The sequence below is a fragment of the Camelus bactrianus genome, chromosome 22 (assembly GCF_048773025.1).
Source record: "Camelus bactrianus isolate YW-2024 breed Bactrian camel chromosome 22, ASM4877302v1, whole genome shotgun sequence".
NCBI lineage: Eukaryota > Metazoa > Chordata > Mammalia > Artiodactyla > Camelidae > Camelus > Camelus bactrianus.
The window spans coordinates 1,599,772-1,627,619 of record NC_133560.1 but is presented as its reverse complement, the minus strand read 5'-3'; the positions used below and the strand labels follow the sequence as shown (position 1 = coordinate 1,627,619).

Below are 27,848 nucleotides of genomic sequence, written 5' to 3'. Positions count from 1 at the left end.
CTAAGTCAGTATGGTACTGGCATAAGTTTGGATAAATAAATCTATGAGACATAATAAAAACCCAGGGGGAATAACTTACATTTACAGTCAGTTTTCCACAAGGTTGCCAACAACACTCCATTGAAAGAATAGTCTAATCAACAAATGGTGCAGGGACTGCTGAGTATCTGCAGGCAAAAGAATGAATCTGGAATCTGGACCCCCATATTTTAAATAACAAATAAAAATTAATTCAAAATTGATCACAGAAAGAAACATAAAAACTAAACCTATAAACTTTCTAAAAGAAGACACAGTATAAATCTTTGTGGTCCTAGGATATGCTTTGGTTTCCTAGATACAATACGAAGAGCACAAGTGATAGAAGAAAAAAGCAGATAAACTGGACTTCATCAAAATTAAAACCTTTTATTTACAAAGGACATCATCAAGAAAGTGGAATGACAGGGGAAGTGGGTATCTCAAGTGATAGAGTGCATGCTTAGCAAGAAAAATAAAACAAATCAATACATCTAATTACCTCCCCTGTAAAGAAATTGTTTTAATGCTTAAAAAAACTAAAGTGAAAAGACAATCTGCAGAACAGGAGAAAAATTTTGCAAAGCATGTATCTAATAAGAGACTAGTATTCAGGATATATAAAAAATGCTTACAACTGAACAATACAAAGAAAATCGACCCAATTTTTAAATATGCCAAGGATTTAAATAAATACACAAATGGCCGATAAGCACATGAAAAGAAGCTCAGCATCACTAGCCAAATCAAAATCAAAATGAGATCTCATTTTACACCCACTAGGACGGATATAATCAAATCATGGACAATAACAAGTGTCGTTGAGGAGGCAGAGATACGTCATTTGTGGCCAGTGGAAAGGGACAATGGTGCAGCTTCTTTGGAGGAGTCTGGTGTTTCCTCAAAAGGTTAGAGTTATATGGCTCAGCAATTCCACTCCTACATGTAGAGTCATCCCTCAGTATCCTCAGGGGGTTGGTTTCAGGAACCCCCCACCCTGGATTCCATAATCCAAGGATGTTCGATTCCCTTTACAACCAGCCATCTGGATCCATGAAGTGGAAACTACAGATATGGTGGGCCAACTGTACAGCCAACAGAATGAAAACATATTCTCACAAAAGCTTGCACATCAATATTCATAGCAGTATCATTCAGAGTAGCCAAAGGTTACAAACAATATCCATCCATCAATGAATGGATAAACAAAATTACCAAGAATACGCCCACAAACTTTTGGTCATTGAATCTTAGAAAAAGGAGGTGAGAACATACAATGGAGTTAAGACAGCCTCTTCAGAAAATGGTGTAGGGAAAACTGGACAGCTGCATGTAAATCAATGAAGTTAGACAACTCTTTCACAGCATACACAAAAATAAATTCAAAATAGCTTAAAGACTTAAACATGTAGACAAGACACTATAAACCTCTTAGAAGAAAACATAGGCAAAACATCTGACATACATCTCAGCAATGTTCTCCTAGTGCAGTCTACTCAAGCAATAGAAATACAAGCAGAAATATACAAGTGGGATGTAATTAAACTTACAAGGTTTTGCACAGCAAAGGAAACAGTAAGCAAAACAAAAAGACAACCTATGGAATGGGAGAAAATATTTGCAATACATGAGACTGACAAGGGCTTAATTCCCAGAATATATAAACACCTTTTACACTTGATAAGAAAGAAAAACAAACAATTCAATTCAAAAATGGGCAGAAGACCTAAAGAAACATTTCTCCAATGAAGACATACAAATGGCCAATAGGCACATGAAAAAATGCTCAATATCAGTATAAGAGAAATTCAAATAAAAACTGCAATCAAATGTCACATCTCACCAGTCAGAATAGACATCATTCAGAAGTTCACAAACAATAAATACTGGAGAGGCTGTGGAGAATATGGAACCCTCATACACTGTGATGGGAATGCAGTTTGGTGGAGACATTGTGGAAAACAGTACAGAGGTTCCTCAAAAGACAAAACTTTGACCTCCCATATGACCCAGCAATCCCACTCCTGGGCATATATCCAGAAGGAACCGTAATTCAAAAAGACACCTACACGCCAATATTCACAGCAGCACTATTTACAATAGCAAGACATGGAAACAACCTAAATGTCCACTGACAGATGACTGGATAAAGAGGTTGTAGTGTATTTGTACAATAGACTACTATTCAGCCATAAAAAATAATAAAATAATGCCATTTGTAGAAATATGAATGGACTTGGAGAATGTCATTCTAAGTGAAGTGAGCCAGAAAAAGAAAGAAAAATACCATATGAGATCGCTCACATGTGGAATCTAAAAAAAAAAACCAAGCAAACAAAAGATAAACTTATCTACAGTACAGAAACAGACACACAGACATAGAAACCAAACTATGGTTACCAGAGGGGAGAGGGTGTGGGAAGGAATAAATTGGGAGTTCAAGATTTGCAGATACTGAGTATGTATAGAGTAAACAGCAAGTTTATACTGTATAGCACAAGAGAATATATTTAGTATCTTATAGTAACTTATGTTGAAAAAGAATATGAAAATGAATACAGGTATGTTCCTATATAAATGAAGTGTTGTGCTGTACACAAGAAAGTGATGAAACATTATAAACTGACTAGAATTCAATGAAAATTTTTTAAATAGACAAAAAACGAAAAAAAAGAAAAAGGATATTATCAAACAAAAAGAATAAATTACTGATTGAGGCTACAACATGGATGAACCTTGAAAGTTTATACTAAAATAAGCCAGACACAAAAGGGCAAACAGTGCCCTTCTAGGTGAACTGTATCTAAGCGTTTATTGTACTATTCCAGTACATTCTCCGGAGGATTGAACTCTATCAAAATCAAAATGAAATGTATTATTCATTAAAATCATAAAATGATTCCTCACAGGAGGGCTTTAATTATTAAATGCAGAAATGCATGTAAAGCTCCTGGAACAACACTTTGCACGTCCACACACAGTCATTGCTGTCACTGCCACTCAGAGGGTGGTGCCAGCGCTGATGAGGGCTGCCTCCAGTAGTTCCCCTGCAGACAGGCGTGAGGGCCTGTGCTCTGACAGGAAGGGTGACCGGGAACATGGGTTAGACAGAGCCACACCCCAGACTCTGTATTACCCAACTTTCTTATACAAACTGCTCCATCTAACATAAACACACTACAGGGATGTATCTTACGACACAGGGAATATAGCCAATGTTTTACAATAAATATAAATGGAGCATAACAATAAAAATTCTGCAACTATTGTACACCTGAAACTTATATCATATTGTAAATCAGCTATACTTTTATAAAAAAATTAAAAAATAATTTAAAAATGTTATCACTTTAGTATTCAATTCGGTTTATAAGTAACTACTAAACAGCTTAGAATGTATAAAACATTTAAGTGTGATAAGTTTGTTTACATATTTATTTACTTTCAGCCTCGTGCTAAAAGAGAAATTAAACAATTTTTTAACACAGCTTAACAACCATAACAACAAAAACACAAAAGTTAGAGTGAAGAGAAAATGGAGATTCAATACTTAAATGAAACCAGGGGGAGGTAAACTCATAAAAATGAATGCCATGAAGTCAGGGTAAGTGTTAAAGGCCGACTAGAAATTCAGCAGTAAGATTCTTGGCAGCTAAAGCAAAAAGTAAAAGATGATGGGGCGGGTGGTAGAGCTCAGTGGTTGAGCCAGTGCTTAGCGTGCACGGGGTCCTGGGTTCAAGCCCCAGGGCCTCCACGAACAGATAAATACACCTAATAACCTACCCCCCAAAAGAGCCCCAAAGAAAAGAAAAAGAGAAATTTCTTTACTAAAAATACCTGATATTAAATTTAGATTAAATACTTGAAAAAAAAAAAGAAAAATAGAAAAAGATGAGTGACACAAATGATAATGCCCGTGAGATAAATCTGCGGTGGCTGCTGGCACGTCCCCATGTCTCACGTGGGAAAATCTGAAACATCCTTCTCACCACTCAGAGTCATCCTCAGCCCACCACACCCCTCCCCCTGTTAAATGCAGGAGCACAGGCAGGGCCCGGCCTTTGCTCTCTCTGTGTCAACACAGTGAGACAGGATGGAAGGGGGCAGAGCATAGCCATTCAAGGAAGGCCACAGCAATTAACATCAAAATGGTGAAGGATTCAACCCCCAATAGGCCTTGAGGCTCAGGATGAAGAGATTTAACTTCTAGCAGATCTTGAGCTTCATTATACACCCATTGTAATAGTAACATGGTGAATAACATGCCCCAAGGCACCATGGCCATCCCAAGGCTAGCCACAAAATGTCAAAGGGTGGGAAATGGCCAACTCCCTGGGAATCCCAGCCCCCTTCCCTTAGGCTGCTCCTTCTAATTATTAGCATATGAAACAACGAAGCCCATGAAAACCAGCAACACAGCGCCACCTCGCGGTCAACCCTCTCTCCCTCTTCGGAGAAGGACCACACTCTGTGGAATGTGTACCTACTTTTAATCTGAGCAACCAACCCCCACAACTCGTGGCCTTTCTCTTGCCTTTCAATGTGTCTCTGTGAATAAATCTACCTTTACTCAACAGTGGCTTGCTCTTGAATTCTTTCCTGCATGAAGCCAAGGACCCACGTCTGGTAGGGCACATTCCAGGGACTCAACCAAAGCCTGGGATACAGCCCTTCTCATGCCCCACATGTGTTTTCTTGTATCAACAGGACTGGGATATGAAGGGAGTTCTGAGGCCCCAGCTAAGGGACAGAAGCAGCCCCCAGGACCAAAATGGCGGGCAGCCCCTCCCCCAGCAGGGGCCCTGAGGTCAGCCCAGTTCTCTGTGGTTCCCTGTTGTGCTGACCCCCTAGCCAGACAGCGTTCTCCTAGGCCTGTCCCCACAAAACCCTTCTCTCCAAAATACAAGCACATCATGTCACAGTCCTCTTATTCAACCAGGAAGTTTTCAGCCCACTTTTTCCTTCCCTAGTAAAGAATCTATCTGTCCTCCCTCTCATCCCACCACTTCTTTCTTTGTGAGAACTCTGTACTCCCCACACACCATCCCGAACGCAGGTGCCTTGCTGGCTGGGACCGAGATGTTTCAGTCTCACACAGCCTGCATCCTTTCACTTTCCCCTTTCTACCTTAAAAAGCCTTTCCTGAGTCTCCCACCCCTCTGATTCTGAACTTCATATAATGCTGAGATTACAGTCACTATGTGCATACCTCCCAGGTTTTGACTAGGTTTCCTTCACAAGATCTTCACTAAGGAGCTGCATCAAGAAATTTAAAGAGTCTTTTCTTACATCAGAGTGGAGAAGCCTGCATAAAATTTAATTGGCTTTGAAGAGAGTTAACCTGGGACAGAGAGGTCACAGGTCTTAGTCAACAGTGTCACGAGGCAAAATGTTCTTCGAAGGCTCAAAGTGGCTTCTGAACATGGAGTCGGGAGGGAGGAGGTGCCAAGCTGTGAGTGGGATGAGTGACACTGGGTACGCTACCCCAGCTGGGGAAATATTGGATTTTGTTCTAGTTTGCCAAAGAATTTCTTACTACCTTTTCTCTTATTGTCACATACCATTTCCTACAGATTAAGAAAATCAAAGTCAGTCATTTGGGCCACTTGGTAGAAGCTACACGGTGCCATTCACAGGGCTGGGATGTAACAGCCACACAAGTCTAGGTTGAAAGACCAGTGGGGGTATTTCCAAGGTGATCACGGGCATGCAGCAAACTCCCCAGCTTCAATTACCTCATCTCAAATGTGAGGCGAATAAAACTACCAAGCAAAGTGCGTGATGATTATGGCCAACATCTGTTTACTAGGTAATTGCCCGTAACAGCTGCCACTGAATTAGGAATGAGTATAATCAATGAGGCCCTGTCAACCTGGTTACACGCACCCTGCCTTCCTGCCTTGGTGCAGAAGCGGAGTTTGTTTAGCTGAAATGAATGCCCCCAGAGCAGCCCCGAAGGGAAAGCTCCCAGCTCTGCACGGCGAGGCGTGTTCCTTTCCTTCTCAGAGCTGATCACAGTTTGCAGTCGTCTGTTTTTACATTTATCCCTTTAGTACCTGCCTCCCCTCCGGAGTTTTTGCTTAAGCAGCACAGGTCCAGGTTTGTGTTGCTGCCTGCCGGATATTCTGGGCTGGGAGACAGGCGACCCCACGTCTGGCTCTGGTGCTGAATGGAGAGGGCAGAAAGCCCAGGGGCCCATGCTGAACCGAGGCCCCAGCACCCAAAATTATGGTCTGACTTTGGGCAAATTACACAGTCTTCTTTACCCTAAGATTACTCATCTGTTCATGAAAATAATTGCCCATGGCACGTAGAGTTTCAAGGATTAAAGGAAATCACCAAATTCACAACCTATTCAAGGAGCTACCAGTACGTCCTCAACAGGCTCATGCTACCTTTACGGCTGTGACACATGCTAAGCAGGGCGGAAGGACACAGTGAACACTGCTAAGTGCCTGTTTGTTAAGTGCTTCATGTGTGTTATAATACTGTTTACAACTTACAACAAACCCAGGAAGAAATGAATATTATAATGCACATTTCATAGATTCACCAACAGTTTAATGGAGGTTACATTCTTGTCCAAGGTCCTTTGGTGAGGAAATGGTGAAGTAAACCTGAATCTGAGCCCAGGCCTGGGCTACACCTCTCTCCAATCCACCTCACCACTTGCCTATGAAATCCACCTGTCCAATACACGTTTGCACAGGCCAGCTCTTAAATGCAAAGTGTGCCACCGTTTGTCAATGTTCATTAATTACCATAAACTGCTCTCAGAAACCGCTACAGAAAAGACAGGTGAACCCACATCCCTGCCAACAAAGAAGAGATATTCTGCCTTGTGTTCTCCTGTAATGTGCAGAAACCCTTCCCTACACCACCAAATTCAAATGTATGCTTCCTCCATGTTTATGTTTGCACACGGCTTATTAAAGTAGAAGGTACCTGCAGTAATTCCATCTCGGTTCCTTTCCAAGTTTCCAGATTATCCACAATCAGTCTGTGAATGAAAATACTACAATGTGAATGAAAATACTACAACCATGTCCGTAAACAAAGAATGCTGAAACCAAGTCATCAAGGCAGCCGCCACCCCCCAGCGCGGACAGACCTAAAGCCCAGCCTCTACAGCCACTCACAATGGTGCCCTCTGAACAGACTGAGAATAAGAAGACAGGATAATTGCCCTAGATAGCTAGGTGCTTGTCTAAAGAATGAATCCAGTGAGGCCAAATGATACATAGAAAGGCACTAAATTCTTGAACTTGAGATACCTGTCTTTCTTTAGATAACAAGCAATCTTTTATTGTTCTAACTACCTGGTCTCTGTTGTAAAGCTCCTATGGATCCTAGTTCCTCCCCAACCTCTTCGGAGCAGTCCCTCAGAGCTATCTGAGAGGCTGTCATCCCAGCTCGAGTCCTTCTGCCAAATAAAACATAACTCTTAACTTTTAGGCTGCACATGTATTTCAGTCAACAGTTTTGTACACCATGAAGGGACCCAGAGCAGATTTCTCTCCACCTGAACTCTCCAAGTAACCGGAACCTTGGTACCAGCAGTGGCCCTTTGTGCCCATCTGCCTCCTCGGGGAGTACAGATGAATTTGGATGAGTCTATACTCATTCTCAGATCTCCCATATTGGTTGATAATCCTGAGTTTTATTTGGCGGTGTATCCAGGTACCTGGCCCTCCAGGCGAAAGAGAATGGGGGCAATTACCCACCCAGTGGAGACATACTGGGTGGGGCCTGGTTGAAAGATAACGGGAAATACCCACCTTTAGGAGACGTCCAAGGTGGGGCTGGTTGAAAGATACCAGGAAAATACCCAGTGGAGACATCCCGAGTGGGTCCATGTTGAAAGACACTGGGGTCAGGACTGAGTGGTTAGGTAAGAGGCTGGTCTAATGCTTTCCTCAATTTGGTTACCTCCATTGAATTTTTCGTGATAAAAGTAAAACTCTAATGAGGAACATTTGAATTCCAAAAATGGGACCCTCCTCCTGGCTGGTAACAGCTTTCTCGGATGACTGAGAAACTTGCAGGAGTGGTAGAGGCAAAGACTTCATGCCATACAGCTGTCCCTGCGGGAAAACCTACTAGCAATTTTATTCTGACAACCCTACCTTAGAATGGGGAATAGAACTTTCAAAAAAAAAAAAAAAAAGAAAGAAAAGGAAAAAAAGAAAAAGAAATGACAGATAGCCAGCCTCCAAGTAATACCCCAGCCAAGTTTATATACATACAAACTTACAACTTTAATTGGGAATTAAAGAAAAAAAACTCACTCTGAAAGTAACTAACCAGGCCTGATAAAAACATTTTTTGGAATTCAGAACTTATAAAAACCAAAACCCCTTTAGGGGGAACTTGGATTTCTCTTCCTGTGTCCTTGAAATGTAAACGTTTTACCTTTCTCTGGATGTTTTATGTGTGCGTATGTATGTATATATGTGTTTCCTTTTTTTTAAAGGAAAACTTGGACTCTGCCATGCAAAAGGTACAAGTATTGTGTACATATGGTGGCCACACGAATAAATTGGGATTCTCAACTATCCTTTGAACCAATTTTCAGGCATCTTGCCATCTTAAACTTTGTTGCATCATCCTGGACCACAAATGGCTTTACCGTTTGGAGAGTAAACTTTTGAATTTTATTTAGGCAACACCCCCACTCTCAAGTGGAAAAATCTCTTCATTTTATTGGTTTAAAATCAGTGTGTGTGTGTGTGTGTGTGTGTGTGTGTGTGTGTGTGTATAAATTGATGGCCATGTGATGGACCCCTTAATTTGGAAAAAATTTTAAATTGGTGAAAGTTGAAAGAGCTCTCATTATAAACAGCCATTTTATTGGTACCTATTAAAATCAAGTTTAAAGGTAGAAAATATATATAAGGTTAATCTAAGAACTTTGTTAAAAAAAACTGGTTTAAAAAGCTACATTTGTGTTTTTCCTTTCCCATCAATGGTTTTAGAGATGCTAATAAAATCTTAGAATAATTAATGTTAATTAGGTTGAGTAACTGGAAAAAGGAATGTAAAAATGTCGAAAGATTTTTTTCTGAACAAAACAAAACAAAAAAAAAAGATAAGGGTCTTATCCCAAATGGGTAAATATTTTTAGATGGTTATTTTGAATGAGATAAATAAAATGGACATTTTTGGATTTAGATACAAGGTTTTGATACTACACTACATAAAGTTAAAAAAAAAATGGCCAACGAGATCACCTACTGCCCTCCCAACATTAAAGTTCAAACAAGTCCGTTTTATTTACCCCAGTTTAAAATGTATGTATTTATAGGGCTAGATATATATATATATATATATCTAGACTGAGATATTTGATCAATGATTGGGGCAACAGACCAATTAATCAAATTAAAAGTTGAGAAGGGCCTAAGTTCTTTGGCTTAAACTTGGGGATCCCAGAGGCTTTTCTATAAAATTAGATACAGTGAAAAAAAAAGAAAGAAAGAGAAGAAAAGAAGAAAAAGGCTTCTGGCACTCCTTCTAGAAATAAAAATTATTGATTAAACCTAATAAATATTTAAATTAAAGGTATAAGAGTTAATAAATTTGAGATAAAAGTTTGTAAAATTGGTATGTTTAAATGGGCTTTATATAAACTTTTTGCTTAATTATGTTGTGGGATAGATATATTTCAATAGAAAAACGCTTCCCCTTCTTGGTATTACAAGGCTGGACACATTTCTGTCCCTCAGAAAATATTAATTGAACAAACTAAAGGAAACAAATAGAGTTACATGAGCCATACAATATAATGTAAAACTAAAAACTAATATTCAGTGGCTAATAAAAAAATATAATAAGAGGTTTACCCTGGGTTTAACTTATAACTCAAGGAAAAGAGACCTTACTAAATGCCTTATGCAAGCTTTGGAAGACAAGATAAATTGAACCTTAAAGTTTTAAAACATGGAATTCTTTGTTTACAGCTCTTCTCACTGATACAAAAAAGCCAAATAAGGACATACAATTGGGCCTAGGTGACAGAGCAGTTCTCTGGGGAACTGGAAGTGTCTGTCATTGTCTTGCAGATCAGAAATGTAAATACAACAAACAGTGACCTAGGACTGAGCCTAATCAGCTCAATGAAATAAAACTTAAGGCCAAAGAAATTTTTGGAATTTTAGAACTCAGAACTCTGACGGGTCCGTCAGAATTTGTCAAGAAATCTTAAATGTCTTTTTCATAAATAGTAAGCCTTAGTGATTTGATCCAGCAAATTCAGCTTACTCCAGCTATTATTATACCTATCTCATAAGTAAGTTTTAAAGTGAAGATATGAGATCTCTAGCTTTTGTCTGTTTATAAGCCTGCATTCACATTATAGATATGAGATATTTCTACTGCTAAAAAAAAAAAAAAACCAAAGTCAAAGAGCTCTGCTTAATTTACATAAAAAGTAAGAGTTTACAAATCAAGTATTTTTAAAATAAAAACTAAGTTGACCTTCAGGTTCACGTGAACAGGAAAATATTCAATATTAAGAGAATACTTGGTATTGTTTAGTTTAAGTATGTTCTAATTAATATAGACATCTTTAAATTCATCAATATTAAGTATAATACCTTTACTGTACCTAGGTTTAATGAAAGTCAAATAAGATCCTGTTATATCTGTTGCAGAATTGTCAAAAAATATAATAGTAATGTGGTGTGATAAAATTTTAAGTAAATTAAATACAAATGAGATGAGAGTTTTGGATAAATATTTTTAAATATATATTTAACAAGTATGCTTAAGATAATCTCTAAATGTTTGGTATCTAAATTCTAGAGTTGTGCTAAATTAAGTTAGATGATAGGATTTTATTTAATAGCTATGCCATTTTGAGATAAAATAAGATTGAAATATGAATTACTTAACATATGACTTCCTCTTACAGAGAAACTATAGGTGTTTAGAAATATTAATAAATGCTTGGTGCCACTCTGAAATAGTCTCTGTTATTAAGGGAAAGATCTCAGTATCCTTGGAATGTAAGATAAATGTGTAAAGGAAGATATAAGGAATGGAATTATATTTTGTTAATGAAAAATAGTGACTTTGTCCTGAAGCTGGTTACTTCTGAATGGAAGAAAAAATAAGGGACACAATAATACGAGTATAGAAAGCTGTGGAAGGCTTGTGGAAGAGGAACCCTGAGGAATGTTTCGTACGTGGTCGGAATTGGCTAAGTTTAGAATCAATTTGGGCAAAGTAAATGAATCTTCGAAGTAAGCTGGTACAAGACAAGATTTGGTTTTCTCTCTGTTAAGGGGACAAAATTTTCTTAAAATATTAATCCACCTTCAGTAACAAATTGTAAAGCTTCTTATGCGACTTAAGTGATCTGTTGTGCCTTTACCTTTGAAATATTTTCTTGTTAATGAGTAAGTACTACTTTACAGTGATCTATACGTTTATCTGACCAAGTGTTTTGAAAACTTTTAACAAGCTCCCCAAATATCAATTTCTCATTAAAATTCTTTTAGTCTCCAGTTAACTTTGGGATGCTACAAAGGGTCCCTGAAATATCACAAAGAGAGATTTTAAAGTAGTAAGTTTCATTTGGCATGTTAAATAACATGTGAAGTATTGTCAAATGAATAATAAATCTTCCTAGGTTATATTGTATGAGAAAATATTATTAATATAGATAGTCTAGAAATTATATGGACTTCCTAAAATTCTAGTATATCTAAAATGTTACCAGTCATAATTCTGATTATTGTGACCAGGTCTCTTTATAGATTACAGTGTAATGTTGTTTAACCATGCTGTTAATTCTGTTGTCATTTATAGGCAGGTAATTGTTTTCTTCTGATGATTTTGCAAAATACTCTCTCTTTAAGGAGATTTACTGATTTCTAATAAATTTCACAACTATAGCACTGAAATAAACTAGGTAAGAAATTTTAAAGGTCTAATGAAAACTCTGATTAAAAGAATTAGTTACGTGGGACTGAGTAAACTGATGAATATAGTTACAATTTTTGATTTTGTCTGAAATACTACTGGCTTTTAACATGTTTCCCAGACATAAAGAAACTCTTCTCCTTAAACTAGTTATGATTCATGGCAATTTGATAAATTATACCTATGTAAGCAGACTTAGAACAGTTATCTTTTCTCTCTATCTGATCCCTCAAGAGACTAAAATCTCTTAGGTCCCCAGTGGTGCTATCAGATAAATTAGGAAGATCGTCTCCTAACAGGTATAGGAATCTCAAAGTATTTTAAGGACTTCAAAAAGAAAAGAATTTACCTAAATCTGTTAGGCAGAGATCTATGACAGGCCCTTGACGGGGCTTTCCTGGCCTTAGAAAACCTTATTAACATTCTAGCTTAAAAGTCCTTATTAAAACTTCCAACACAGCCAATTTAAAAAAGCCTATATGATCAAATAATCAGACTTAACTTGTAAACAAATTCACCTTGATTTGACTGTATTTGATAAAAACGAGGGAACTTCAGAGAGAAAAAGATTATATTTTAGTGGATATTAAATTCTCGTTTTGTTAATTGAGGTCTATATTTAGTAAGACAATTCCCAGATCATTCCTTGCTGTTATGTTACATTGCTGCAAAGTTTAATTGAATTATTAAAAGGACACTGTATGTTTCTTTCTGAAGCTTAGTAATATATCCTTGGGTAAAGATCCAATGCCTCATGACCTGCAGCCAGGGGATTATACATACTGGAACAGGCGTGACTTAAAAACCTGTCTCCAACATGAATGGAAGGACCCTTTATCAGGTACTCTTAACTAGACCATACACACCAAAGCTGAAGGAAACTGACTTTCGGATTCATTTCCAATCAGAAAGAGCCCCTGCAATGCACTGGCCTATAGAGCACTGCTCACCTTAAAACAATGCCCAAATGGAGAAAAAGCTACCAGGCCAGGCTGAGAAGAAGATGACATATGAGGTAGACAGCTGACCCAAGTCACCAGACCAGGCCTGTATACCAATTATTTTGATAATTTCTCCTACCTTTGATTATGAACTACTCCAATTGTTAACTTTATGGTAAATTACCTATGTCTAGTACTTCTGTGTTACCTTGGTGGGTTTCCCTACACCAAGGCTCTAACTAGATAGCCCTCAGGAACTTTACTCTTAAAAGAAATTATAGTTCTGTTTAGGCCACAGTTGATATTACAAGGTGGGTGACCTCACCTGGCCAATTAATACCTGCTCGGAGCCTGACCATAAATACGAACTTTCTCATAAGATCACTCAAACTCAATCAGAAACACAAGCAAAATTTTAACCCAAAAATATAACTTCTCAACTATTAAATTCTTAATCGTGACTCTATTAACATTACTAGCTTTATTACTTTTATCCTGTCTATTTTATAAGATTGTTTTCTCTTACATTTCCCAATGTGTAACTAGGCCTACAACAAGATTGATGATGGCAAAACATATTGAAGAAATACATAAAGTTTATAACCCTGCGTAAAATAATTGTAACAATGTGATTCTATGTATGGGAATGAGCATCAAAGGGTAAACATTTCCTGGATCATAATAGACTAGTAAGATAGGCGATCCAGAGAACTTTTAGTATCAACAGGGCCTGATAAAATCACCTAACACCTTGAATGGCAGGTCAGAAGGCTCTTCAACCTGAACTAGGAATGAGCCTTCATAGCACCCTGGGACAAAATTGGTCATGAAATGTCTCTCAAAATATTGGTCGAATTTAGGACCAAGGGGGAGCACTGTGAATGAAAATACTACAATGTGAATGAAAATACTGCAACCACGTCAGTAAACAAAGAATGCTGAAACCAAGACATCAGCAGCTGCCTCCATCCCCCAGCTAGGACAGGCCCTCAGCACAGCCTAGGCAGCCACTCAGAATGGTGTCCTCTGAGGGTACTCAGAATAAGAAAAGACAGAATACTGGCCCTAGATAGCTAGGTGCTTGTAAAAGGAATAAACTCAATGAGCCAAAATGCTTCCTCCCATACATAGAAAAGCACTAAATTCTTGAATTTGAGATGCCTGGATTTCTTTAGATAACAAGCAATCTTTTATTGTTCCAACTCCCTGGTCTTTGTTGTAAAGCTCCTATATAATCCTAGCTCCTCCCCTACTTCTTGGGAGCAGTCCCTCAGACAGATTTGAAGGCTGTCATCCCGCCTCGAGTCCTCCCGCCTAATAAAGTATAACTCTAAACTTTCAGGCTACATATTTCTTTCAGTCGACAAGTCCCAGAATAGACACAACTCATCAATTCTGTAATGGAACACACTGGATCAGGAACCAAAAGCGTGTTCTAGTCCAGAAAAACTACGGGTCCCTCTTTATTCCTGTCATTATACAATCCCACCAAAACTCATTAATTTGCTGTCTGCTCGTCTGGCAACCAAACTCAGAGAAGAGTCAACTCAGAGAGTGCCGTGCTGTGGAGAACACCCCGCAGCACCATGGTGGGCTGCCTGCCCTCCCGCACGCTCTGTCGACCACTAGTGTCCTCCGTGGAGACCAGGCCAACAGAGCTGTTCCTAACAGCTGCAAAGTCCCACAGATTAAATAAAAGCATTATATTTTATACGATATGTTATGTATATTACCATCTCTGAAAACAGCTTTGCCAGAAGCCCAAATCTTCCACATTAATCTGCAAAGGCAAATCCGGCCCCCAAGGGAAAACAAGTCTTATGATGATGCTAAGGCCTCCAAAGTCCTCTCCTGGACCATCAACCAAACTGCCTGCAGGCCTGCAGCTGCAGGCGGCTACATGTCTGTTTTTAAACAAACCCTTCCTGCCCTCAGGCGCTACAATGTCCCTCTAAGCCCTCCCATCTCAGGGTAAGAGCAGCCACTGCAGAACTTCACAGGGCAGCACTGAAAGGACTGGACACAGAGGATCAGAGCTAAAAGCCTTCTGATGACACGAGCTTGTCACTCTGTCATTTTACAGATGAAGGTATATATAGAGAGATGGGGTGACCTTGCTCAAAGTCACACAGCTAAAAAGTGGCAAAGTCTATAACTCTGCTCCTCCCTCCGGCGTGACGCCCCAGCTGGGACACCCACAGGGTTCTCTCGTGCCTGCCTGACCAGTCCTTTCCTGTCACTCATGACCCACCACAGGGTCTGACCTTAGCCTGCTTTTTCAGCATCTTTTCCCTCCATCTCTCAGGAACAAGGCTGCTCTGGCCACTGTATGACTTCTGACTTCCCAAAACCTCCGTGCTCAGGCTGGTATTGCCTATGCATCCTTCCTCATGCTCAGAGGCTCTTCCTCCCCTGCAGGAGGACGTTTCCACTCTCTGCAGGGACAACCCCTCAGGGGAGCCCTCTTCTCGCCCTCAGCACGGCAGGTGTCCCAGGCCACATCCCGAGCTGCCCCATTAGGACTGCATGTGCCCAGGCCTGCTAGTCAGACCAGCAGCCTCAGAGCCAGGGATTATGCCCGGGTCACCCTGCAAACCTACTGCCCGCCTCACAGCCCCCAGCCAGCAGGTCACCTGGAAGTCACAGCAAGTGCCCCATCCAATCCAGAAGTCTCTTCATTTGCCAGCACCGCTGATGACTGGTCTCCAAGGTTTGGTCAGTTTCACACAAAACAGCAGCTTCCACTGAAGCGGAGGGTTTTCGTTTCTGCTCCCCATCCTTACTGGAAACGTCAAGGGAAACCAAAAGACCTTTTCTCAACCCTTTTCTGATGACACCATCCCACCCACAATACTCACATGCTCAAGAGCTTTGGGTCCACGTGGTTTTGTTTCGCTTACGCTAAGTAGCTCAAAACACTGCAGGATTCTTTCTCTTTTGAGAGTATTTGTTTGTACTGAGTTTATCGGCTTTAATCTCTTTTTGTCTCTCTCTTCAGTGTCCCTAGCGGTTGCCACTTCTTACTCCCTTCAGCAGCCTCCCTCCCAACATCTAGTCTAGGAAATCAGCTGTGATGAGGGGCCCGGGGGCAGTCACAGAAGATGGAACAAAGGTACAGAGAGGCTACATAATTTGCCCGAGAAGATCAGCTTCAAGCCCCGAAACTGTGTGTCACGTCCCTCTGTTTAACTCTTATGCTAAACTAGTTAACATTTTATAGATTATGGTTATAAACAGATGAGGTATCAAAATACATACAAGGACACACATCAACTCTAAGATGTTTATTAACTCCACTATTTTGTTTCTATTTATTTTATTTCTATTAAGGAATATTAGGAACCTCTGCAGTCAATATAACAAAATGTTAATGGGTGTTAAATCCAGAATATAGAGGCGCAAGTGTTTTATTACTCATAATTATTTGTATGCTTACAAGACAAAATGAATTGAACGTCTCTCTCCCCTCCCCCTACTCGCTACTGGCTCTCACCTGAGCTCCCAGACCACACATTTAACAGCCTTTCACTTTATCCACAGCTGAACTCATCAGTTTTCCCCCAGAGCTCCCTCTGCAGCTTTCCCTCCTCAGAGCACAGCAGGACCATCATTTACCTCATTAATCCACCCAGAAACCTGGGCCTTACTCCAACCTACCTTCACAGACAGAATTCATACTTTCCTTTTTACCATCTAAACATGCGTAAAATCAGTTCGTTTTTTCCCGGTGACTGTCCCACTGACTGTCCCACTGCTCAGGTAGAAGCCACCAACACTGCCCACCTGGACTCACGAGTCTCCCAAGTGGCCTTCCAGCTGCTCTCCCCTATTTGAGACAAATTGGATTTTGTCACTCCCGTTCTTTTATGACTCTTTTCAAACCTAGTGTTCTTAGAAGAAACTCCAAGTTCCTCACCTGGTGAAGGTGTTTGCCATGAAACTGTCAGCTCAGGGAGGGCAGGACCCCCCTCCTCCTTGGCCCTCCTCTTTCCCCAAGGCCCCGCCCTCTGGCACAGCGCTGGCTCAAGAGGACCTGCTGAGCTACACCAGCCTGTATTCTAACACTGTTCTTGAGTTCTTAGCAAATGTCTTCACTTATCAATACAAATCCAAGGTAGATTAGAAAGATTTTAGATGCTGAGCTAGACTATTGATTTGGGGATTTTGCACTAGCAACCTGCAAGTACATGTTCTAATGATTCTGTCTTCTTAAAACCACACCCAGATTTAAGTAGTATTTGTGGAATGTCTTCGGAGTAAAAGGGACTGTACTTTTACAGACTTTATGTTTTATAACATGAACAACCCGGACAGGGTCACAAATGGAACTGCCTCACAAGTGACAGAAGACAGGTGAGAGGCCCAAAGCAACAGGTCGCAAAGATGGTAAGAGCAAATTTGTTTTGCCAACCCCCCCAAAAATGCCTGAAAGAACCAAAAATTCTGAATTTTGAAAGTAAAATTTTATCATATAGGGAAATAAAATAAATAATCCTCTTCATCAGGGTTTCAAGATCTGACTCCAGATTTTTTAGCAGGCCATACTGAATCCTAGCACAGAAAAATCAGATGGACTAGTGGGGAGTAAGTTCCAGGAAAACGGCAGTAATTCCTCCACTTTTGTAAGGACATATATTCACCTGCCGAAGGTGAATGTAGACTGCATTCTGGAGAAATTCGGAAGCTTCCAGGCTCTGCTTCTGGATGCTGAGGACACAGACAGCTTGGAAGCATGCTTCTAACTCAGTCACCGGAATTCTTACACTGCAGGGGGAAAAGGAGGCCCTCAGTCAAGAGCACAGGTGTTCCTGTTGTGTATCACAGGCCGTGCCTCAGGGACTCAGTGCCCTGCAGCAGCCCGGCCCCAGGCGAGGACCCACAGCGTGGCCCACCCAAACAGGAGGTGCACTGTGCTTGAGAAAGCCCATCCCCGATGGGGGCAAGAGTGGCTGGTGGGGTTGAGTGAACATATAAATGCCCAAAGAAATATGCCTGCATTCATTCAAGTGATACAAGCAACAGTAGCAGGCTATTTAACAAAATTTCAATTGTCAGTGGAAATTTTGCCATTCATTTCCGCTTGTCCCCTGCACTCTGAAACAGGCTTAGTCTCTCTCACACCTGCAGCTCTGATGCAATAGTTGTGAGGTTGTTTTACTTTGCTGCAAGTGTCCCCGGTCCCCTTTTCACTGTGTCTGTCCTCTCTTAACACAGTCGGACATCTTCCTGGATCTCTACCTGAGTTCCTTTCTCCTCCTCCTCAGATCCTGAGATAAAGGACAAGTGAAGGCACATGACCAGAAAAGGCACTGTGGACTTGACTGAAATCCACAGTAACCCCCTAGGTGAGTGCTGCCCACCCCTTAACTTCGATTCTCAAGGTTCTGACCAGGGTGACATCCAGCCCAGAGAGGTGGCCCAGGCCAATTGAAAGCTATGTGGCTTGGGCACGGGGACAGGTGCAGGAGCTGGTTCCGGAGCCAGGCCCCTCCCCACCTCTGCTCCCCTCTCTACCGAGGCCCCGCTGCCAAGCACTCAGGCTCCGTGATCTGATGTCCTTCTCATCTACTCTACTCCAAACCCTTTTCCTTTTCCTTTTTTCCATAATTATCCCCAGCTGGAGTGATTTTTCAATCGCAGTATCTGAAAAAATTTCCTGCAGCCGGAAATGAGGTCTCCAGAAGTCAATGCCCATATGCTAGTTCCTGAAGATTGCCGCTGGCTAGGGGGACCCTCACCTACACTCACGTGGCATCAGACATGTTGCAGGGTCGGCCACCCCCAACAAGAGTGTGCTGTGACCCCTATGCCCGTGCAGCATCCCTGCTCACATATAGTTGGCCCACTTATCGGTTATTAAGAAGCAAAAATACAAAATTGCTCGTGTTTCTTACTAAAATTATCTATGAAGCGGAAAAGGGAATTGTAATAGAAAAGAACAATTTTGACCCCATGTTAGGTCTGTTCCTTTGGCTTTAACCCTGTGTCCTGTTTTCTAGGCTCAGACTTGCTAGCTCTGCACCATTTGTAAAAGAAAGTTGTCTTTAGACTGAAATATCCAGGACAGCCTATTCTCCTGGCCGTGATCTTGAAGGATGCTAACTCATCTGCACTTATGTAGAGATGGCAAGTTGCAAAATAGAGAATAACCTTTGTTTTTTTTTGGAGGTTTCACAGTGGCAACATGATTTGATCCGCATGGACAGCTGCAAGAACAGCAGATTCAAAGGACAAGCAATTCATACAGCAAGAAGTTTCCAACAACCAACCAACACCCCGCCCCTTTTTAGTATAAAAAGAGACTCAATTCAGACTTGGGGAAGATGGTTCTCCAGGACATCAGTCTGCCATCTTCTGGATCTGCCAGCTTTGCAAATAAAGTCACTATTTCTTGCTCCAACACCTCGTCTCCTGGTTTATTGCCCTGTCATGCGGCGAGCAGAACGAGTTTGGATTCGGTAACAAAATGACTGCATTGGAGGTAGTATGTCTCCACTGTTTCCTAGTTTCCAATATGTAATGTGCACATTACTTATGATCTAGTGCAAATAATTCATCAAAGACAACCACAAAAAGAAACTATACTCACCCAGCTATCAACACTGAAGTCAAAACCTGTCAATTTTATATGCTGTTTAAGAACACAACCAAAAAACTTAACATAGGGAGTTGATTCCACGGAAATAAAATTATTTCTATTCCTTCAAAAATTTTTCTTTTCTTTTCTATTTTATTTTGTTTTGCTTATTGAAAAGAAAATAAAAGTCAAATCAGTTTATTTCACATATTTTTGTTATAGCTACATACTTTAAATACTACAGAGACTTAAATTGCAATAAAAAAATTGTTCATATATTAGTATAAAGATATATACACAATCAATGGGGATTAGGAAAGGAATGGACATTTACTAAAAATCCACTGCAATCCAGTCTTTTACAAGCATATCGTGGAATATAAGCTCTATTATCTAGGGGCCCTCACCCACATTCTCACTGCTGAGTCCCTTAGTAATCAACTACTAAGGCACCAGCATAGAACCATGTGATCTGTATTTTAGGAGTAAATAAGGGAATTAGCTCATTCAATTCTAAAACAAAAACCCTAAAATAAATACTGAACTTATTTACAGATAAAGAAAATTGGTCCCCAAAAAAGTAAAGTTTCTTCCTCAAGGTCACAAAGCTAATAACTTGTAAAGGCAAGATTTGAACTCATCTGCCTGATAATAAAAACTAAGGTGGAAATCCCATTAGACTGGGGAGGGTCCAGCTGCACAGCCTATCACCCTATCTTTGTTCAGATTTAGCCTTAGACAGCCTGAGACAGCACCGCATTCCTATGGAACTCGAGGGCAAATGATAACAATAAGGATTTTATATCCAGCAATTTCTTAGGTCTCATTTATATAAAGTGTCAGCAGGTCAGCAGAAAATCTCTGGGAACCATGAGTTGGTCCAGACATTTTTGCTAATAAGAAACTCAATCTATCAGGACATAGTGACCTTCCCATGAGAGGCCACATGGACATAAACTAAAGGCAGCTGAACAATGAAAACTAGCAAGACCCTGGAACTCAAGCAAGAAGGATCCCTGCCATCCCCCACCCAGTTGCCTCTTCATCTGCATGGATACGAAGACAGAAGACCCGGTTTCTTGTCCAAGTTACACTATCATGGATTCTCGCCCATAAAAAATTACGACTCTATGCTGTCGTAATTCCTTTCCAACTCAAATATGATGACACCAATATCTCAGTAGAATATCTATGTCTCCACTTCCCTTCTTCTAATAGGAGAATATTTCTATGGACACAAAGCAGAAATCCAATTTAAAAACCATGCATGAAGCCAGGTGAATTTCTGCTTAAGAGACTTTGCTCTCACACTCAGTGAATGAAAACTCAGAAAAAGTGGACCTTCTCTCTCAGCAAATGGGAGGCAGCCTGATTGTGTGTGTGTGTGTGTGTGTGTGTGTGTGTGTGTGTAAATCAAATGTAATCAAGTCTGGGATGTGTACAGATTTTTTTTAATGTCACTGTAATTTCATGGGGATGAGCTAACATTTAAAGTAATTTGAATCTAGTGTTCTGAGAGAGTCTCAGTCTCTTTTGGTGGAGGAGGTGAAAAGGGAGAGTAAAGGAGGAAAGAGGTAAATGAAACAAAGAAGTAAGAATAGTGCTAGGGAAAGGCAAGAAGTTAATTTTGTTCCTCTTTGCATCACATACAAATTAGGGACTGGCTTTCCCCCGATGTCTTATCGAGCACTGAGTTGCAGAAGAAGAGGCGACAGCCCATTTCTCACTGAGATTGTGGCTGTACATGGCATCTTATAGACACAAATCATTTACACTGATCAAACACTCTAGCAGCAGGCTGTAATTCTCCTGTTTTGAGAGACAAGAAAACAGGAGTTCAAAGAGGATGTATAACTTGACAAAAGTCAGAGGACCAGTAAACTAAAGAGGATGAATTCAAACTCAGATCTGAATGCAGAGTCTGCTCTTCTCACTCACAGGACTGGAAAATCCTTAACACACAGGCCCCCCAGCTCCCCTGCAGTGTTCCTGGCACCAAGCATTTCCCATGGTAATGGTCGCCAGTTCTCACAGACACAGCGCTCTGTGCAGCCAATGACCTCCATCGGACCTTGATCATCTACCTGCCACGCCCACCAGGCTTCACCATACAGGCAGGAAAGCTGGCTTTCAAGTGTGTACAAAGCCACCCCCGGGTCTAACCTGGGCTCTTCTGCGGCTTCTCCAGCCTAAAGGCAGCCATGAAAATGCTCACAGTTTGTACATGAGCCACACTACCTCTCTCCACCTGTCTCCCCACCTATACTACTTAGCTATGAGCATTTTGAGAATCTTGGAAACAAATTTTTAAAAACAGAAAAGAAAGGATTCTGGAATAAGTGCTTAATACTTACAATTTTAAATGACAAGTTACAAAGTGAGTATTTACAAACCGAATCTTCCTTTCTAAATGTCAGTTTTAAGCATTTAAAAATATAATAGCAAAAAATTCTCACAAAATTAACAAAAACATAAACAATAAACTGGAATAAATTCAAAAATAATGCCCATGTTCTACATGGAGAAACTTCAGGACTGTACTGAGGATTAAAGTAAGAGGCATGAATGTAGAGACATAAACATATTGCATGGAGGAAAGTAGTTTTGTAAAGATGTAAGTTCTCCTAAGAATAATTCAAAACTTGCTAAAAAATGCCATGAAAATTCCAATCTGATTTTTTTTAACTTGAACAAAATATTTTGGAACTCTTCAGGAATAATAAAGTCATAATACTAGACAAGAAAATTTGGGATGGAAGAAAAGAATCAAAAAAAAATCAGACTGCCAGTTATTAAATAAATTTTTACCATATGTAAGATATGGTGCTGGAGTAAGGAAGGGAGATTGACAGAAGGGAACCATGAGCTCAAAAAGAGACTCTAGTGTATGTAAGTATTTTGTACAGATGGGATTTCAAATCAGAGAGAAAAGTATGAATTCAATAATTGTCCTGGGACAATCAGAAAATCACCTAGAAAGAATAAATACTATTCCTGTCATAATGACCACAAGATAAATTGCACATAGTGATGTAAATATTAAAAAGTACTAGTAACAGCAAATACAACCCTTTGCTCTTATTAAATCAACTTCTCCTCACTATAACAAGTACTATTATAATCTCCACCTTAGAGATTAAAAAAACCTGCAGAAGAGAATTATTCCATTATAAGAAAGTATTTCTAAGAATAATGTCAAAGATAAAACCCATAAGGAATACCTTTACTATCTTAAGAATAATTTGAGCCACAACAAGAATAAAAAAACTTTCTGAACAAAATGAAAGGAAAGAAATGACAAGAAAAAGCTCTGTGATACATGTTGATGAAGTCACGAAGTAAATTTTCATAACATACAAAGAGCTGTCACAAAGCAACAAGAAGCTCCCTCACTTAAATGTTTGCAAAGGACAAAATGAATCATTCATTTTAAAAAAGTCAAAAGGCTAATGAGTGAAAAATGCTCAAAACTTCACTGGTCATCAAATGCAAACTAAAACAATGAAAAAGCACTTTTGCTTATCATATTGGCGAATATTTTTAAGATATTCTAGTTAGTGTCCATCTGTGGGAGAACAAATCATGAACGACTTTTTCAGATGATGACATATCAATGGATATGTAAACTCTGAAAAACGTACGTACACACTGACTCAACTCCACTTCTAGGAATCGTTTCCTTTAGGAAAAAAAAAAATCAGTCCAAACAGATGTATCCATCAGGGCATTTACACAGCACTGTTTACAAAGGTGGGAAGAAAAACTGAAGTGAAATCATATCCAGCGATAGAGAATTGGGTACATAAGTAATTGTGCATTTTTTCATTCCCCAATGGAGAAGGAATTTCAAGAGTCACTTGAAAGGAGTCTGTGATGAATGTAAATGTCACATCCAGGGACTAAATTTCCAGAAGCCTTAACTAAAGGAATACACATGCAAGATCACAGGAATGTCTGTACAAGAAGGATGTAAGTCAAACATTCTTTCTGACAGTGGAAAATGGAGAAAACTTAACTGTCCACCATTAAGACAATGTTACGGTAAATCACGGTGAGCTGCGGGCGCTGAGGGAGCCTGCGTTTCACAGTGGTCCAGGGCTTTGTCCACAGTACTCTCCCACCAAAGGTGTCCGTGGACAAGAGACGACACCCGCACATCAGGAGATCCCTCCAATCTATCTGAAAGGACCGGGGGAGTCTGCAGTGGGAGGACGTCTATGATATACCCCTGAGTGAATAAACGAGCTGCAGAAAAACATATAGTATGGTCTCATTTTTAAATAAAGCATATATACACACATGTATACATTGATTTCTCATATGTGCATATATATGTATCTCATAGGCATAAAGGTCATGAAATATATATACCAAATTTTCCACAGCTTTTACTCTCAGGAAATAATGGGAAGGGAGTTAGGGGCCTTCCTGTACCACCACAGTTCTCTTTTCAGTATTTCAGTTAAGTATACTTGGAATTTAAAAGTTTATTTAAGTCCGAAGTAAAATGGACGATGCATTCCTTAAGACAGAATGCTACACTTGTCATTAAAAATCATACCAGGGGAGATAGAATATTGCAGAAAAACATGTAAGAAGCCGAATGGAAAATGGAGGTCTCCGCACAGTAAAAAGGGACAGAGTGCTCACTGGTTTTTATGACAGAGCTGATACACACTGACGAAAAGAACAGAAAATAAATGTTAAATTGTTAATTATTATCTCTAGTAGCAGGACCAGGATAGAATCTTTTGCCCGTTTTTTCAGACTTATTATATTAAATGCACATTATTTTTCATGTGAAAAAAGCATTTTTAGGCATGTAGTACCACGCATTGGGGAATAATACATGAATACTTACAGAAACAAGTAACTAGGAGACACCGCAGCAGGGCTACACAATGTAGAACGGGCGATCCTGAATAACAACGTGCAGTTACATAAGGACCTACAAATTGAGAGCACCTGCTGTAACAGGGCTTGGCCCCCTTCTATTTGTCAGTTGTGTCTTCAGGGCTGAGGCAGTTCTGAGCACTGCCAGTGTCAGTGCTGGTGTCTGGATGGATGCTACTGGAGGTGAGGGCACCTGCAAGCGGAGAGGAAGAACAGAAACCATCCTCTGCCTTTTCTGTCTTGTTTCTTTGTTACTTTAAAAGAGAGGCATAAGTAAGATAAACTGTGTATCTTCCCTATTGAAATTTCAGTAATGAAATAGTTTTTAAAGTCTTCACAACTTATATTCTGCCTATAACTGTCTTTTCAAAAAAGCATCATATTTATTAAATGTGAATTGACTCAGTTAATTAACTCCCTGTTGAAACATTCTAGTAAAGAACATGAAAGGCCTTATGTAAAAGAACCACACCTGCAGTGACTAGTTCAGCTGTCTTGATGGCAGTGCATTCAGCCCGCACCATCCCGTGGTCCTGAGTTCCTGATGCTGGTAACAGAGCACGCTGCCACCTCAGATGGAGAGATACTGTGAAAGCACTTTTTGAATTCTACAGTACTGACAAAACATAACTGACAAATCCCAGGCTCCTTTGAGGCTGTCATTTTCTGTTTCTGGCCAACACCCGTCAATGAGCAGAACCACCCCATTCCCGAGCCATGGGACTCACGTGGGAAGCAGTTTTGGAGAAATTTCCATGTATAGAATGTAACCAACTATACGTAGAACTCTGACAAAAGAAAAGATGCAATACTCTGATTTTGAAAAAACTCAAAATATTCTCCTAAGCCTTAGTAGCTGGAAAGGCTGGGTTTCTCTTCAGCCACTTATTTATTTCACAGCCAGTGAGCATCTCCCACAAACCCTGTTTCCCTGTGTCTGCTCAGAGCCTCAGGCACAATGTAGGTGTCGATCTTATAAGTCACAGGGCAGACACGTGTCTCTCATGCCTGCAACCCTCAAACAGGCTCGCCTCCTAGCCTCACTGTCTGAACTTGGCCCCATTTTCTCACCTGTTTATTTGGTATCTGTTCTTCTGTAAGCTGCCTGAAAAGCTTTTTGGAACAAGTCAGAAGAATCAGTGGGTAGATAAATGGACAGATGGACAGGTGAGAGTTGGGCAGACAGACAGAGAGACTTCAAGAAAAGGGGAACAAAGAAAATTTCCTATGCAGAACCCTCTTGTAGTCAGGGAAGAAAACCACCACGGAGAAGTGTGAAGAGGCAGGTAGCTTAGGACTGTTTCCTGGATTCCATGAAAAGTCCCACCAAGAGAGAGGGTAGAACTATAAATAATAAAAGAAAAAAGCATGCATGCTTGAAAAATATATCTACAATATGTACTTTCTAAAGAATAGATTCAAATCAGCAGGGCCCAATAACACAATCCTTGGGTATTTACAGAAGTGAGAATCCCATCTCCAAACCACAAGTCATCACTTCGGAGCACTAAGAGTCTACACGGGACGGTCATAAAGCCGTAACCACAAAAGCTATGCTATCCTGCACTTACGAGGAAAGAGCAGCTGTGCTCAGGCTGCCCACGTGCATCATTTACACCCCACAGAACCTCTACGGGGGAGAGAGGCCTAGCGAGCCCGTCTTTGCAGGACAGAAAACAAGTCCAGGAGAGGCTAAGCTGACCTACCAGTTCTCCATCTCACAGGACTGGTCACTCCAGAGCAGGACTTGAACTCGGACCCACGTTTGTAATCATGGTACTACCGTGCTTTGTGTGCTTTTTGTGTGTATAATACATTTGTTTCTGGCACGAAAGGATATTTAATAAATGATCGGTTATCCTGTCTATCTCATTAGCTCACAATAAATGTTTATAGTGTTGAATTGTACTCTTTTTCCCTGGAGAAAGGAATGGAACACGAGCTGGTGTTAGAATGAGCTGGGGCTCCATTCTTTATCTGGTACCTCATCTCATCCAAGTCCCCAAGCAGGGAGAAGGAGCAAATGTTCTCTTCATCTTTGAAAGAGAGGGCTCCACTGATGGTGACTTAACTCCAAAACCAAGTCTGGGGAAAGGGTACATTCAGCAACCAGAGCAGTATCACCTCTAGGAAGGCTAAAACAGCTCACGGGAGGGCTCAGTGGGTCAGCCTGATTTTATTTCAATCGATAAAACAGTAACACACTCTAAAAATACTAGCATGCAATGGATTGGCTCTTTCTTGACATCTAGCAAGTTTGCACAGCCCACATGTAAAATTATCATGAACCAGTGAAAAGAAGTGTCTACAGACAAGAAAAATCAATGCGACAGGTAGACTGAAACCCAGGCTGGAGGAAAGGAAGAGAAAGGGCATAGTAAAGAAGTGGGGAAAGGCTGGGGAAATAAAATCATCACAAGGACTCTCAAACATCATCCAACAATCATACAATCATTCAATGGAGAGAGAGAGTTACTGAGGTCCTATTCTGTGCAAGATTGTATAGCGGGTGAAGAAAGAGCTCAGCGACCATGGTGGCAGCAAGTGGCAGGGCTCAAATACACTTCTGATCCTGGTACCTTGCACACTTGTCCTCAGTATAAGGCCAAAAAAAAAAAAAAAAGTAAAATAAAACTCTGTAAACTCAAAGCATTGTTGAAAAAAAATTAAAGAAGACCTAAATACCTGGACAGACACACCACGAATATTCCTGAATCAGAAGACAGAGCTCTTGGAATGGCAGTGCTCCCCAGAGCGATCCGTATATTCAACGTGGTCTCGATCAGAATCCCTGCGGGCTTCTCTGCAGAAACTGACTAGCTGCTGCTACAATTCATATGGGAATTCGAGGGACTCAGTAACCAAAACGTACTTGAAAAAGAAGAACATGTAAGAGGACTTGTAATTCTCAATTTCAAACCTTACAACTGTATCTCCAGGTGAGATTAGAAGCCATTGTGAAGTTATTACTGTGTTTATCCTTATTTTTTAATTCTCTACAATGAATATAACTGTTACAATAAGAAAAATAAAAAGTAAGGTATCTTTTAAAACATGCACACCGATTCATTCATAGGGAAAAAATATATTAACTATAAGGAGGTAAACAAATATCTAGTGAAAAAGGACTACTTAAAAACAAGAGTGTATTTACATTTTTCATTAATTGAAAACAGAAAAGCACAAACACATCAAGTTTCTAGGGAGACTGATGCAACAAATTAATAGTTATTTTCAAAAATTCTAATTGAACAATGAAAACTCAAGAAAGGGAAAATTGTGATTGACACCCAAGTGCAAACACATGGAGAGCAAAGGCCTAGAAATCACAGTTCCTTTAACTCTGATACTAACTCAATAGAAGAGGAAATTCCTCACTGAGGGGACAGTGGAATCCCATGCATAAGACAGCATACACAGTACAAACTGCACTAGAATCTGGGGTGATTTTCTTAGAAGAATTCTAAAGTTACAACATTGCTGAAAAACTATAA

General features: G+C 40.1%; 1 long non-coding RNA gene across 3 annotated transcripts in view; it reads right to left on the bottom strand.

Annotated features, from left to right (window-relative positions):
- The window catches only part of LOC141574623 (uncharacterized), a 119,210-nt gene that overhangs the window by 69,425 nt on the left and 21,937 nt on the right, over nt 1-27,848 (bottom strand). For all 3 annotated transcript variants that reach the window (XR_012501509.1, XR_012501510.1, XR_012501511.1), the window contains exon 2: nt 80-167. This is a non-coding gene — a long non-coding RNA (uncharacterized LOC141574623). The remainder of the gene's footprint in view (nt 1-79; nt 168-27,848) is intronic.